Source organism: Empidonax traillii, unplaced genomic scaffold, assembly GCF_003031625.1.
Source record: "Empidonax traillii isolate 1590-97213 ecotype Southwest subspecies unplaced genomic scaffold, ASM303162v1 scaffold587:size399798, whole genome shotgun sequence".
NCBI lineage: Eukaryota > Metazoa > Chordata > Aves > Passeriformes > Tyrannidae > Empidonax > Empidonax traillii.
The window spans coordinates 35,831-51,999 of NW_020955780.1; the positions used below are offsets into that span (position 1 = coordinate 35,831).

The window sequence follows — 16,169 nt, forward strand, 5'->3', positions numbered from 1 at the left end:
CTTCATACAGACTGAGTAATTATTTACAAAATGGTGATGCTATGTTTTTGTACTAAAAGGAACGCTTCCTAGAGTGACAAGTCTGAGCACCTACAAGCTGCAGGAAACTCTTGATTTTGCTCAAGGAGTGTACAGATGCAATGAGGAGGCACTTTGCAATAGAGATAATCAAGCATTCAACTTTCCTAGCTCTGTAGAGTGAAACTTCCTCCCCCCATCCTCTACATTAAAGTCTTTGCTTCAAGAATAAAAATTAAAAGAAGCCAAAGGAGTAAAAAAAGCTTGAGGATATCTAGGTTCTGGATATTAGGAGTCCATGATAAATTTAACTACCAGAAAGACTTTTCAAAAAGAATAAAAATAGCTAGCATAGTTAAATAGCAGATTAAAGAATATTATTAGAAGTAAAAAGATATCCTACAAAAAGCATAAGTCATATCCAAAGGGAGAAAACAGAAAGGATCATAAATACTGGGATGTTAAATGTGAAATCATAATAAGACATGCTTAAAAAAAGATCTTGAAGAATGGCTTGTAAAAGGCTAGAAGCTTCTGCTCTAAACTTTTTCAAACACGTTGGAAGAGGAAAGCTCACTAGAAAGTCTTTGGCCCCCTGGCTAAACAGAGACTAAAGTGAACACTCAAGAAGAATTAGACAATATTATAAAATCTAAGTCTATTCTCTGCAACACTGTGAACTATATATATTCAGGTATATATTCATACAAAGTACTCTAAATCAGCAATTATTGATGGTGAAAGATGCCGGAGTCATTGGGGACAGTCTGAAGTCAACTTGCTGCTCAGCAACAACTAAGTGAAAAGAATGTTTACAATTACTAGGAAAGAAATCAAGAGCAAAACAAAAATCCTAACCTGGCAACTGTCTAAAATGTCAGTGCTATGGTATCTTAAATATTCTATTTAGGTTTAGTAAGGGACAAAAAATCCAAAAAGGATCTATATTTCATGCTGTTGAACAAAAATGTTAGAGTAGGACCTTTTAGTTAGAAAAAAAATAAATAGGAAAGAAGAAGGGAGATGCAGGAACTGTTTTTGAAGATCAGTAAGGACCTTCTTAATTATTTCTGACAATGCGAGACCTGGAGCTGTGTATAAATTATTGGACAGCATGTTTAGGACAGAGGAAAGGAAATACCTTTTTATTGCACAATGAATAACAGAATCTACTGTCAAAGGATATTGTGGGTGCCAAAAGGACTAACCCACTCAAAATGCAATTAGGCAGATTCCTAGGAGACAGGTTTATGTAGAGATGGTAATGATCATATGGGGATGGGCTACAGAGGCTCCCCAAACCACTGGTGTACAGAAGCCAGTGCTCCTGAGTGATGTATTGATGCTTCTCTGCAGCCTGTGCACATGGCCACTGTTGCACCTGGCCTGAGGGACCTTCATCCAAGTGGCTGCAGCCTCTGGACACCTCTGAGCTGCTGCCCAGCTGTGTTGGGTGCCTGAACTGCTCTGGGGCATAGCCCATCCAACAGATCCGTCCTCCGTGGCCCCACAGTTGCCTGCCTGGGCAGAGCAAGGGCAGGTCAGGGTTGCCAATCCCCTAACAGCATTCCCCTGGCAGTGGTGGGAAGCTCTTGCCCAAGGCAGTCTTCATGGCTGTGGTGGAGCAACAGCCCCTTCCCCACACGGCCCCAGGAATCCAGCAGGGATCCAACAGGGAACTAGCACTGGCGTGGTCCCTCCAAAAGCATTATAGGTACCTCCCGTGGAGGGGAGTGTTCAAGGCCGTGGTGTTTGCTGCACAAATGTTATGTTAAAGCTGAAACTGGGGGAAAGGTTTGTTAGGAAGCAGGCCCCCCAGGGTTTGTTGCACTGAGCCAACTGGCTGGCAGAGCACCATCACGGGTGGGCAGAGGTGAGAGGCTGTGTGTTGCTGTGCAGCCCATCTCTGCCCTGGAGTGACGCCATGGCCAGCACGTGCATTTGTGTGTGTGTGTGTGTGTACACTGACAGGTTTGGTTGTTTTCAAGTGATTGGAAATTTAGAAAAGAAAGCAAAGATTTATGTTCTTGTCCTCCCATGTCTGGGTCCCAGTGGACGTGAGCTTTATCTCCTACCCTATGTTTAATTCCTGCATAAGCACTTGGAGACTGATCTTAAAGTGAGCATCAGCACCACCTCCAGAACATATCTAAATAAAACAGAAGTTGAGCATTAGCATATGGTTATTTTCCAAATGCTGTGTTGGTCCTGCTAGAGAAAATGGTTATTTTCATAAGCTGCAGGGTTAACATACCAGGGGGCATGATTACAAAAATAAAATAGAAGTCCAAATAAAAGGAATTGGGCCAAATTTTACAATGACTAAGTAACTCAATAAATGGAATTATACTGTGTGAGGAATAAATCATCCCAGAATTTGGCTCAGGGTTCACTGCTGGAGCCCAAACAATAATAACAGGTAGACTGGAATTGTACGTGAAAAGCCAGGACTGTGCATTTCCCTGCTGTTACCAAATGTGCAGTGCCTATTTTTATCAAGCACGTTCCTAGCTCATGTACGATGGGCTGAATGCCCTTATCACTGTGTGATGCCCCTGCTTCCTACACAAACAAACTCATATATGTGTGCAAGGTCTTGGCTGATCTTTGTAGCTTGGTTTGACGTATTTCCTTCTCCTTATCTGCTGGGCTTGACCAGGCTAGTGAAACTCTGGAGAAGCTTCCTGTGTTGCCGAGCCTTATGCTCAGATCTTTCCAAGTCCCCCTCTTGCTCAGCTCCCCCAGAAGCCCTGTGCCTGTGGCTTCCTAGCACTTCAGAACAGATTCACAGTCTCAGAGGGTCAGGCCTGTCTGAGTGGGAGGCAGGCTGCAGAGGAAAGCTGCTGCTATTTGCAGTAGTCCCTGGCACACCACGGGCAGGAGCAGGATTGCCTACAGAAATCACTGGGGCTGAGAGGCCTTGCTGGCTTTCCTGGAAGAATTGTTTGCACTTCTCTGTCAGGGCCTTCAGGCCTTTTTTTCTTTTTTCTTTTTAATACTGTTCAGATTTTGAAAAAACTCAAGTGCTGTTAGAGCAAGGAAGTGTCAGGGTTCTCTTGCCCATCCAAGGGCCCTTGGGAGCTCTCTGGATCCTGCCCATCCTTAAGGCTTCTGTGACCTGAGGCTTACAACATGCTACCATGTCCTCTGTGAACATCTTAAGATCATACTAGACTTGGGCTGTAAGGAAAAGTCACCAGGCCAGACTGCAGCAAGCTGGCTCTGCTGGGCTTTATTGCTCTGCTGGGCTAGCTGCAGACTGGGAGCTATGTGCCAAGCTCCTCCCAGGCTGCTCTGGTTCATTCCCTGCACATCAGCAGGGTTGTGTGGAAAGGAGGACAGGACTCAGAACCTTTTTTGTTTGTTTTGTGACTGTTTTGTCACACTTCCTGCCACTGTGTCCCTGTGAAACATCAGTTTTGGTGTTGTTAAAGGAATATATGCTGTCCAGCCCACAGAAAGCTACCTCTTTTGGCTATGTTCCTCAAAATACAAATATGGTTAACACCATGCTTAGCTCAGCTTTTCCCAAGTACATTTTGTTTTGTAAAGCTCTGGTTTGTTAGTGTTCCCAGATGAATAAAACCTGCCCCAAGGAAGCAGGGCTGAGACCACAGAGCACAGCACCTCTTCCCACAGCTGTATGCCTCATCCATCACACAATGTTTTGCTCTTTTTTGCCATCATCCCGAAGTGAAAAAACTCACGGAACGCTGTAACTCTACTTAGTGTTTGTACTTTCTGCCTAATTCTCCCCACTCTTCCCTGTGCTCTCAGCTCTGATTTACAGCCCAGAGACCGCTTGTCTCTGTACCCCAGCAGATTCACATTTTCCATTTTGCTATCTGTCTCTCAGCCTGATGCCTGCTCAAGTAGGACAGCACATCAGGCTGAGCCTCCTTAGCAGCTTATAAGTACATCACAGTTCTCAAAGCAAGGGTTATTTTTACCATCTCCCTCTGCTTGTTGATGGCAGTGATCTGAAAGCAGCTCTCACAGTGGTGTCCCAGCCACCAGACAATGTGGTTAACAACTTCCATCTTACCTAATGAGATGGGAGCTTCACATGGGCAGACTGGGTGAGGGTTGCCTGTGCCCTGGAGAAGATGGGGCTTCTCTCCCATCCCCAGCCTCATTTCACTTGAGTTCCCTTGATGCAGCCTCAGCCAGAATCGGGCCTTCCACATGCTTCACCTTCTGTGTGCTTGCAAAAACCTCTGCACCATGCTTGATGCATTATGGAGATCTGTCATCCTAAGTGCTACAGCACATAGAATTAAATAAAAAACATTAATAAGTATATATCTCAAAATGTTGTGGGGTTTTTTTGGTTTGTGTTATTTTGGGTTTGGGTTTTTTTGTTGTTGTTTTGCCAGGAAATTGCTTGCTAATTTTTTTCTTCTCTGTTGATTTTTCTTTGCCCAGCTTATAAGCCTACTTTTGATTAAAGCTGGAAAAATCTAATTGTGCCCGTCCTGCAACGATGTCTCATGGGAGTCACAGCTCTGGGGCCTGATGCTGCCCTTCTCGTGGCTGGGCATCCCCTCCCCACGCTGGGGCTGCACAAGCCTCATGAAGCGGTGATGTTGGAAGAAGGGTGATGGTATGTGGGGAAGGAGGTGGACCCTTTTGGGGGGACCTGGGAAGAAGGGCAGCGGGAAATGCTCAAGGGACAGCTGAAGTCAAATCTTCAAAATGCTCTGCTTTTGCTTCTTTCACCAGAGACACAACCATTTTTGGGAGGGGATTGCTTTTGCCTCTTTTTTTGTCCAACTCTTTAGAGCTGCCACTGATTTGAGGCCAGCAGAGCCCGGAGTAAAGGCAGAGGGCTGGAAGGAGACGCGTGCTGCCACACATCAGCAGAGGCAGTGAACTGAGGTAACCTTTGCAATTACTCCTGTAAAACTGTTCGAGTGCCTCTGTCAGAATCTTCAGACTCCAGAGAAACATTGTTAAAACTTTTTATATAGTGCTGTTGTACTAGGAAAGCTTTAGGGCTTCCTTGTTGTAGCAAAAGACAGGAGGACCTGAGGTCTTACAGGAGGCTGGGTGCGAGCATGGGAGCATCCCATGGCACAGGCACAGGCACAGGCACTTGCCTGTCCTGGGGGTACACACTGCTTGCTCACCAGCCTTGGGGCCACAGCTCTGGTTAAAGTCTTCCAGCACAGACATCTAAGCCCAGCATGCATCAGCCCCGCCTGCCTTTGGGGATGGTTTGTTGTGATGAAAATTCAGGAAGAGCTCTGACCTTTCTGTGTTGTTCCTCTAGCATGGTTAATAGTCCCAGCCTCAGCTGCTCTCACTGTGTTACAGCTTCTTGGAGATCCTCCAGCCACCTGCAAACACACCCAAACATCCACACAAACACACACCTTGTAAAACACCGACTACAAGGCCCTCTCATTTTTTCTGCCACTTACAGATGCATGGGCTAAACACTAATGCAGCACATCCCATGCACCTCCTGCTCAAGTGCATAAACCTACAGCTTTGTTTTGCCCCGGCACTACATGTGTATACAGAATGCAAAACGTGTCCTCATGGCATAGAGTTTGTCTTTCAAAGAATACGACTACCCTTTGTGTGCAGCAGAAGATGAGTTGCACAAGCAGCTCCATGACAGAAGCTGCAGAGGTTGAGAGCTGCCTCCAGCCCCGTTTTGCTGAGGGGTGGCTGTGCTGCTGGAGTGGATTCATCTGGCCCCCGCCAGAGCCAGAGCTGCCAACTGAACACAAAGACTCCTTGTAGTCTGGGGCTGCTGTGGCCAAACTGAACTGAAAACTGTTGCATCAATATTTACCCGACCCACACGCACAGCTCCTCAAGATGTCCATAAATGTGTGCACTTAGCATATGCCCTGCACACACATTTCCTTCTGTTTCTGTGTGTAAATCCATAAGGTCAGTGTTGCCCCATGCAGCATACATAAAGCCATGTGCAGGCTCCCACACACATCACACATCTAAGTGCCAGCACTACACATTTCACTGAAAACCTCTCTAAATGGAGGAAACTGCAGCCTCTGACACTGCCTGTAGGGCAGGAGTCGGCAAGGCTCTTAGGGATGGCCAGTGTGTAGAAGGCAGACCCCAAACTGAAATGCCCAAGGATTTTAAAGGCGGTATAACCTCTTGTTTCTCAGCTTCTGAATACTATACATGTATTCACTAATAAGTGACACTTAGCATAGGATATTATCTGACTTGTGATGAAGATATAACCAGAGGGAAAAGGTGGTCACCATTAATGGCAGTGGTACTGAGAGGCACTTATGACAAGTAAAAATCAGCCTTTGGCTTGTTGAGAGGGGGCCGATGAACACACAGTGCAAGTGCTTGCTGTGCTTGAAATTGAAAGCCATAAAAAGAGCCCAAATAGCTTTCAAATGATGAATGCTTGTCCTCAGATCACGCTCACCATGTTTTAGCAACAACCTCATAAGGACATAACCTAAGGCTTTGAATTCGTATCTCACCAGGCTGGGGGAGAAATTTCTGGTGTCTTCTCTTGCCCCACAAGTTACAAGAGACCATTCAGGTGGGCTTTGCTGAGGCACAGCATCCGGAGCAGGCTGGGCTCCTGCTGGCTCAGCTGTTTCAATGATATATATATCATCCCAACAAGGCTGAAACAGGAGGTTAGGGCTCCTCTTGCCTTGAAAAACCACTGTCATAGCATACCTGTGAGCCAAGGTTTCAGCCCAGGTTTCTCATACTTCCTGTATACGCTAGAGCAGGGGAATGATAAGCAAGTCCAGGATAAGATTGAATGTGCAGGTGGCTGTTAAGAGGAGGAAACTTCCTTGGAGGAAAAATGGAGGCATGAGTAGTTGCATCTAAGGCTCTTGAGATGGAAAATAAAGAGTAGAAACCTCATAATCATTCATGTACCACACTTCTCCTCTTCCACAAAACAAAATCAGAGCATCATTACCTGATGGTAATTTGGGGATTCTGACTGTTGGTGTTCAAATATTTAAGGTTGGAAGGGCCAGGTAAGTGTGATTTGTTCAAAAAAACTTGAGCATTTTGAGAAGAATTCTTGCTGGATGCAACATGAAGGTATCAGAGCTGTCTTCTCCGTTCTGTGTCCCATCAGGAAAGCTAAACATGGCAATAAAAATAGGTTAGAAGAAAAGAGAGGTGAATGTTACAAAGACTTGGACACTGTGGGCATCTTTGTTGACACTTGATACACAGCAGTGCTGAGCCTGTGACAAGCTGTGGAAACTGGTACTGTTCTGCATCCTAGGGGAAAACAGAGGTTACACTGTGAAAGAAGATGATGTCTGATAGCATCAGGCTACAGGAGAACTAGGCAGGGCACGTTGGGCTCTTGAACACTTGCTGTGCAGATGGTCAGCATATGAAAAAGTGTCTTCTGGGACACTGTTTTGTCCCTGATCACACCACTGAAACTGCTTTGAGTCCTACTTCAGGCTTCCCACACATCCTGTGGAGCCATATCTGAGCTGAGGTCAGGCTTCCTTTGCAGTTAGCTGTCCTGGGACAAGGAAACAGCAAATAAAATCTAAGAGATAAACAGTGACTGCTAATCCTTTCTGTGCATGCCAGCAACTTGGATTTGTAATTTAACAGCCAGCAGCTCTCCCTCTGTTCCCTGGAGACAGAGTGCTCAGCTCCTCACATATCAGGTTCCAGCAGACAGGAGTCCAAAAAGGCTTTTAGAAGAGAAATTTCTTCTCAGTTGTTGGTTATTGATCAGTGGAAAGAACAAAATGCTTCACATGCAGTGGGGACCATATATCTTTGTATCTTTAGCAATAAGATCAAATACTGGCTTCTGAAGTACAGCCAGGGCACTGCATGGCAGACCCTATACTTCTCACTGGGACCTTGCTTGTGACTTCTGCTTCTAACAATGGGATCAGCAGAGAGGTTTTTGTGATGAGGTGAGGGATGTGGTTAGTGTTTTTTTCTTGATTCTTCCAAAGTCTCTGCATGAGTGGGTAGCACAGCTCCCTCTCCCTACCTGGAAACTTCCTTTCTCAAGAGCCTGAGTGTGGCAATGTATGCACTTGATGCACATCAGCGTCCTGTCTGCAGGACACGAACCTGGGTGAGCAGATTGGGACTGGATGTGATGCTTCTATGAGTCTGATCCAGGGTTTTTCTCCTGGGTAGGAAACAAATCCCAGGAGGTGCTGATATTTAGAGAAAGGGAGCGATGTGGATTGAAGCACGTTGCACTCTCCATGTGGGGCCAGCTTCCAGCAGAAGAGGTTTTCCCTGGACTAGTGTGACAGCGCATCTGAGCCCAGACAGGATGGAACTGACATGGACCAGCACAACCTTCAGGTAAGAAAGCCATCTCTCTGGATCTATGGCCTGGCCTGTATAACAAGCAAAGGGGAATTGTACTGTGCATTACAGATCTATTCTACATTATCCAGGGAAGCTCGCCTATGCATGTTGTGTCTGCAGCTGTGCCAGAAGCTTTAATGTGGCCCTGGGGCCTCCACAGACCTCATGGAGCTACTGTGGTCAAAGGAAGAGTGCCCCTTGCTTCCCCTGGACTGGCTGGCAGAGCTGTGCCTGTGTCATGCTGCAGGTGAAAAACACTCCAGCTTGCTCAGCTCTGAGCAGGTTTATTATTTAGAGCATAGCCTCAGAAAACAGGATGCCAGAACCAGATGCCTCCAGGAGCTGTTTTTTATTAATTTAATTAATTATTTATTATAGATCTACAGTAATTTTATTATGTATTTATTCTTTAATACATTTCCCTTTTTGTTTTATTAATGCATTTTATGTTTTTATGGGCTTAGTACAGGCAGTGGAGTTAGTCATGTCAATACCAGTTATTGAACTGTTGTCCTGCCAGATCTCAGAGGGCAAAGCTACAGCTGAACATCCACCCTGAAATCAGCACTTGCTGATTAGTCCTGAAGGCCTAAATCCAAATGGGACCCATCATGTGTTTAGGATTCTGTACCTGACATCTAAGTGTCACAGTCATTCCACTTTAAAGCTACAGATGCTCAGCTATTCACAACAATCAAGTTTCTGGTTTTCTGCCCAACAGCGCTGGCTGAAGTCTGAGAGATAGCTGGCCTCACCCCATAACTCTGCTCAGACCAGGTCTCTAGAATAGACTTCAGATAAATGTCAACAAACATCGCCATATTTGTTTACTTTATCTGCCAGTCCAGCAGATAGAGCAGTAACCTTTGGAGGGACAGAAATGAAGACTTGAGTTCCATCCTTACTCTGCCTGATTTGGTTCTGGGATTAAACCCGATTCCTCCACTTCCTGGAGGGGAGTATAGCCAGAGGCAACTGCAGAACCCCTGGCTGTAGCTCTGTGGCTGGTTTTGTCACCCTAGACAGGTGACAAACCTGAACTTCATGCTTCTGTTCTTGGCCCAGAGACTGCTACCTAAGCCCTTCTTCTTGGCCCCTCCTGCTAGCTACTTCAGCTGACTTCCAGCTTGCTCTGCTGCTACCTTAACAATCTCCCCATCTTATACAGTAAGCTCTGGCAACCTAATTCAAGACTACACCTGTCTGTGGGTGGGAAGACACCATTGCCATGCAACTGGGCTACTTGTGAGCCCAGCTTGCTGCAATTGCATCCTTGCACAGCAGCAGCATGTGGGAAGCTGGTTGTGAGGCACCACAATGCACAACTATTTAAACCTTTCATGAATGCTCAAAGAATCACAGAAGAGGAAGATTTCAAAAGCAGCTCTGGATCCTGGCGGTCACGAGCACCTCAGGAGATGCTTTCAAGAACAGGTCTGGTCTCAGCCAACGGAGGTCTATGGTACACACCTTGTGGGCAGTGCGGTATCGAGGAAGGGTACAGGGCTTTGAATTGCTCTTTGATATTTATAATCTTGTTGATTTTTAAAAGCAATTCTTCTGGTGTGTTTAATACCATGGGCACAAGGAGGACTCGAGAGGCCTAAGGCAAGAGAGAGGATTACTCTTTGCATACAGGCTCAGCAGAGCGATAACCTGATGTAACAGGATCAGACACCTGGTTTGCTTCTGCATAGAGGACTCAGAGGCAATCAGCCCCATTTACCCCTGCCTGCTCAGCCATGACTCCAGGCTGTGAAAAACATGAATTATGTACAGAAAAAGTTTTGAGACTAAACAAAAAATTCATTTCAGTTTCTTTTCCTTGTTTGCAACTACAACCTGTTGGGTACCACCAGGCCAATAGACTCAAGCACTTTTCTTTACACAGAAGGACCAGAAATGTTTTTCTTTTCTGAACAGAAACTGAGAGTCTTGTGCAAAGATAGTGATGAATGTGTTTTGAGCTATAATAATAAAATCCCAAGGAACATGGGGCTGAAAGAAGTACCAGACTGGAATGTAAGTGTTTGAGGGCAGTGGGGTGAAAGGGAAATGGTTTGGTCTTCTGCAGTCCAGCTGTTAGCCACAAGCCAGCAGTCTTGCACTTGGACTTTGCACCCCTGTTCAAGGTCTACACCTTCCAAATTATAGCACTGTGCCTTCTCTTCTTTCCTACTCTGCAACTGCTCCCAAGGGGCCTCTGAGGATGCCACAGAAGTCCTGTGCTGGAGAACACCTTCCAGCTGCAGCACTGAGCTGGTGTCATTCCCTACGTTGTGGATTTATCCCATCATGCACCTTGATGTGATCCCATCTGATGTCCTGGAGAAGAAGGTACTCTCAGGGCTGTTTCACACCAGGAGCTGCTGCCTCTGCCCATGAGGCAGCTCGGATTGCTGCCCCTCTGCCCTCGGGAGCCACTGTTTTAGGGCCACCTGGCAGCTGCAGCCAGAAGTTTTGCTCTTTCAGCAAAATTGGGGTGTGCATCATGATGCCTTTGCCCCCACACTGACTTACTGCCAGTGCACATATAGATCTTTCTATATATAAACAAGCAGGGTCAGAGCTCTATTTTTAGCCTATCTCAAAATACATCCCTTGCTGTGCATTTCTTGCCACCGATTTATAGTCTTGTCTCCCTGATGCCAAAAGTCCTGTGAGGTCAGTGAGATCTGTCAGCTCTGGGACCAAAGTGGAGCAACAGGGTAGAAACTGCTATAGGATGTCTCACAAAACCAGGCCCTGCCACGAGCACAAAATGGGGTGGGCACTTAGGCTAAAATATCCCTTTGACTTTCTGGGTGAGGAAATCTCCAGGACATTTTTACCATGCAGAGTCAAACACCCTATAAAATGAAAGGCCAGCAGCTCCAATGTTCCAGAGCCAGCTGAAGGCACAGGCAGGGAGTGTCAAGAAGAGCTGGACAGAGAGGGACACTTGTCACACCACAATAAGCCTCTCTTGCAGTACCGGGAACATACAGATTTTTTGTCTCTATGGCTGAACTTTGCTCCCTCCTATGGCTGGTAGGGTTGGGGAATACAGGGCAAGCACAGCTCATTTATTTTGTGCCAGTATGTGACGTGATTGTTGCTACAGTGTGATGGTTCCTGTTATGCTTCAAACATTTTCTGAGAGCCATCACGGTAACAATGAATAAAGTGCTGCTTCTGGGCTGTGGACCTGGGTGATTTTGAGTAATTAGCTTTCCATCTTCCTAAGGCCAGACTGCCTTTGGAGGTGTTTGCAGTGCAGTTGATGCGTCACTGCTGCTATTTAACCTGGCTACATGGGGACAGGAGGTGGCTGACCTAAAGCTGGGGAGGTAGGGAACATTTCCATAAAGGGAAACAGAGAAGCATAAAAGATAGGGCTTAGCTGCAGGTGGCAGGGGAAGGGGATGGAAGTGATATGTGAGAGGGTAGAGAGAGTGAACCCGGGGGATGGAGACTACTTGCAGTGACAGCTCTTTCCCGTGGCTGTATGCTCTGCCTCTGGCCCCTTTCCTCTGGCTCCCTGGGGTGCACACCCAGCCTGCTCTGGGATGGTGGAGCAGAGTGCCATGTGGGAGTCTCTCCTGCTTCCGCCACTTTCTCTGGCCCCTGGTGACAAGGACGTCCCTAGGGGACAGTTTGCTTTGAAGGGCTCTGTGTTGCAAAGGGCTCCCACGCTCCCTTGCTTTGCCATACCACTGCAAGTCACAGTGCAGCTGCTGAGCTGGGCCAGCTGTCTGCGCCTACGTGCTGCAGCCCAGGATGAGCTGATCGTCTTACTCTCTTTCATCACAGGCTGAGCTTAATTTCATTTGCCTGGCAATAGTCCTGGCTCGTCCAGCGCGTAGCTGGTTACTCATGGTAACTCGTGTCATCCTAACTCAACTCTGAGTCCCACCTCTGGCAATTTGACTGTAAATCTTGTGCTGTTTCAGGATTTTTTTCTTACTATCTTGGCTTCTGGAAGCCTCTAGTCTGACAAAAATCTGTTCTTTTGCTTTTATAACACTTTCCACATTTCCTGTCCGTGGAAAAAAAGAGCTTGAAAACGGGATTCCAGTATTCTGGGTGGGCTGGGAAAAGAGAGGGGAAATGCATCAACTACTAAAAAATAATCATGGTTTTCTAGCAGTTTCACATCATAGGGAGTCAAGGAGGTTTTGAAACAACCCTTTGTATTTACTCGTTTTATAAACCATGGCTCTTTGCAACTTTATACCAGTTAACTGAAAGGCAACAGAGAACTAATTGTATCTTGCTTTTCTAAATCTTTATATCGGGGTTAACATGGATTTCTAAGCAGGAAAACTGGAAGTATCCTACTAGATGAGTCAACAGATCTAGTAGAACTCCAGCACAAAAATCCACAAGCTGCAAATCTGTACCAAATGGAAGACTGTGCACAGAATCATTTCAGCAAATACCTGGAGGACGAAGGCAAAGATTATGAAGATGTGTGAAGTGGACAGCTAATTTCTTACAAGTTCCTTACAGTTATCCATGATGCTTTCAAGGGAAATTGTACATGAAATGATTCATTAAATACATAGGAATAATTTATTAATTCCTTATCTGTAATTAATGAAAAATATGTAAAGTAGAAGTCTTTCAATGCAAAACTATATTTACTTGGGGGCAGGAGGCTGTTACTATTAAGCAGTTGTAAACTTGCCACCTTGGGTTGAGTATCAGTATCAGCTATAACTGAATTTTGTGTTCATGGCTTGCTGATTATCAGAATATAAACTAGAAGAAGAAAAGACTGGTAATGTGGGCTTGCTACAATCTGCTGTAGCCCAGGAAGAATCTGGAGACTGCAGAAAGCTGGGAAAGACAGAAAAGCTGTTGAGTGGTAGCGTACCTTAAGAAAGACTTGCCATTAAGTGGGGTACCCCAATATTTGGAAGGGCATAATGAGAATTTTCTGCCTGCCCCCTGAATTCCTCCCACCACAGATCATGGAGCACTCCCTGCTCACAATGCATTAATTGCAAATTAACTTCAGACCCATAGAATGGAGGACAAAAGCTGCAACAACTTTGAGGTGCTGCATGAAAGGATGTGAGTGATTAAGAGCACCCTTGGTGTTCCAGGTCCTGGCTGGGGAACTTTTTATTATAAACCCCTGAGATTATTCTAAGAAACAGACTGTAACCCACCTCCCTGTGAAGCCCAAATATATTGCTCTGTGTTGTGATGCTGTGATGTCTGACAAGATACACTGACTCCCAGGAGGCTGGGAAGAAGTAAGAAGTAGTTTGCTGAGACTGTAACAGGCACCTGATCTGCTGGTTGTGGGGGACTCATGGTGGTGCGGAGGTGGGGATACAAACCAACCAGTTCATCAAATGAAGACAGGATCCCCATCTCTCTGTTTAGTCCTATCTGGGTTGTCCCATCTGAGAGGCATTAATTTGGAGAGCTGAGCTGTGATGGCTAACGTTGTCAACAAGAAATGCTCCTGCATTTAGGTTGGCTATAGGGCCAAGAGACTCTGCTCCCAGTTCAGTGCATGGCAAAGCTCCTACTACTGCTGTCAGCTGCTGTCTTACAGCAGTAGAATGAGCTTTTGGAAATCTTGACCTACCTCTGCCACTCAGCTTGTCTTCTAAGACCACAGGCCTCCCTTTTTTTTCACTGTGCACCTGTCTCCTCACAACCTCAGATCACCTCTTCCTTCCATTTTGAGCATTTAATTGAATATGGCTATTTAGTGATTAAAAATCACAGTGGGAAACTGGAACTGTCCCTCTGTTAACTCTTAATATTCTGGCATTTATCTCACTTCCAGCTAGTCATGAAGGGAAAGACTAAGAACAGGATCAGGCAGGCAAAAAAGATGGCCAGTGCCTAGCTCCTGATGTATGGTCATTTTGTGCTGAATGGAGAATCCATGCTGTCTGATAATTGTGCTGGCCAAAGCCCAAATTTTTTGGTTCCCTATCATGGGGAAGAGAATGGATGAAGAACCAGAGGAACCTAGGGTTTGAATTTTGGCTGGGTCCCGTTTGCTGCTCCCATCAACAGTGCCCCAAGTGCTAATTATAATTTCCTTATTCTGCTTTGGTCAGGGCATATGACAAAGTGGGGTGAAAGCCAAAAATAAGCAGCCCTCAGAATAGCCCTCTCCACATCTCCCTGCTAATGTCATCTCTGAAGAAGACTGCTTGTTCCCCTTCAGATGAGCTTTCAGAGGTTATTTTAATCCATTTTTAGTGGCAAACAGCATTTATCAGAATAAGTGTGGGCTGGTCTCCAGCTCCTTCAGATCTCTGACAGCCTGGAGGGGAAAGTCTCTGAAAAATAACTGAGTGTGCTTCTACTGCATGTTGCCCTGCCCAGGGGATTTTGGGGACATAATAAGGAAACATTCATCTGATGGACCAGAGCCCAGGAACCAGTGCTTTGCTAAAACCAGCAATTCCCCTGTCATCAGCTCCTGTTCCCAGGATTCAGAGCTCTTGTTCTTGTCATCAGTGTGGATGTTTTCAGATTCAATTTAGCAATCATTAGGAGGCAAGAAGCAAGGTTGGAAAAAAGGTTAGAGAGGCACTCATTTCTGAGTCACTGCTTAGAACATGACCCCCGCTAACTGTGTTCAAAAATTGTCACTGACAGTCATCTCATGGCCACTCGGTGGTCTCCGATGTGTTTATGATCTTTGCCAAGTTCATAAACTCTTCAAAGTTATATTTTTGAAAATGCCATATTGAACACAAATTGGCATTCCCAGGGAAGCAAACCTGGAACAGGCTGTGAAGATTAAATTCTCCCTTTCCCTGGAGGAATTTTAGTACTAGGCAGTACCTCAGGATCTTGCCCTAATGCTCTATCTCCTGGAGGAATTTTAGTACTAGGCAGTACCTCAGGATCTTGCCCTAATGCTCTATCTCAGTGGTCTGTCTTGATCTCTGGGACTGTCATTTTTCACCAGTTCTAAACCAATTTTAACATATCTTAGGAATAATATATGTGGTGGGTTACTGCCTGACTTCCCTGGGCAAGGGGTTGACAGGCAAGGGAGAAAGAGCCAACAGAAGGGTAGAGGATAACATGAGAGATGTTGTGGTTTGACAGAGGTTGCCACAGGAGAAATTTAGGAAAATATTGCTACATTTGTTCTCATTTGTCAGAGTGACTTTGAAGACCACTTGATCTGGTTTTAATCCATTGATATCTCTTGTATTCAAAACCAGGCATCTGAAATGCAGATCAGAAGAGGTTCACGACCAGTACTGTGAAGAAAGTCTGTTGAGTATGTGATACCTGATGCAATTTTGGATCCACGATCCTGGCTCTACATCAGCATTACAATGACAAATTTTTTGCTATGCAATGGAAACTTGTTGCATTTCATCAAGAATAGGATGGCACACATCCATTTCTCTCTCTCTCTTGACCTGAAACCCAATTATATGTTTTATCATGTTCTTAATATGTCATGTGTTTTGACAGTCACAATAAACATCTCAGGATAATACAGGAATTTTCACAATGCTGCTAAGTTCTTGCTTCTTTATTATTTAAAAGGGTAAAGACTGGTAGTGACAGAGCCCATCCAACATGTCTACATGTAGATGCAAACAAGCCTTCAAGGAATATCAGCCAATCTTTTTCTTCCTATTCGATTTCACTGGCTTTGTGAGAGGAGAGGAGACTTGGCTGGAGGCGAACAGGTAGAACACATTTCTAATTATCTCAAGTCTGAAGTCTGACTAGACCATCTTTGTGGCTATTTTTGACCTCCATCAATGCATTGTCAGGGTCTTGTGACGTGTATTTGTTGCCTGACAAATGCTAATAAACCTGACTTACCTATTGTGTGT

General features: G+C 45.4%; 1 long non-coding RNA gene across 1 annotated transcript; it reads left to right on the forward strand.

Moving 5' to 3' along the window:
* Positions 1 to 12,933: 12,933 nt before the first annotated feature.
* Positions 12,934 to 15,838, forward strand: LOC114064862. The gene is made up of 2 exons (XR_003572823.1): positions 12,934 to 15,136; positions 15,195 to 15,838. It is a non-coding gene; the product is annotated as an uncharacterized LOC114064862 (long non-coding RNA).
* Positions 15,839 to 16,169: the final 331 nt, after the last annotated feature.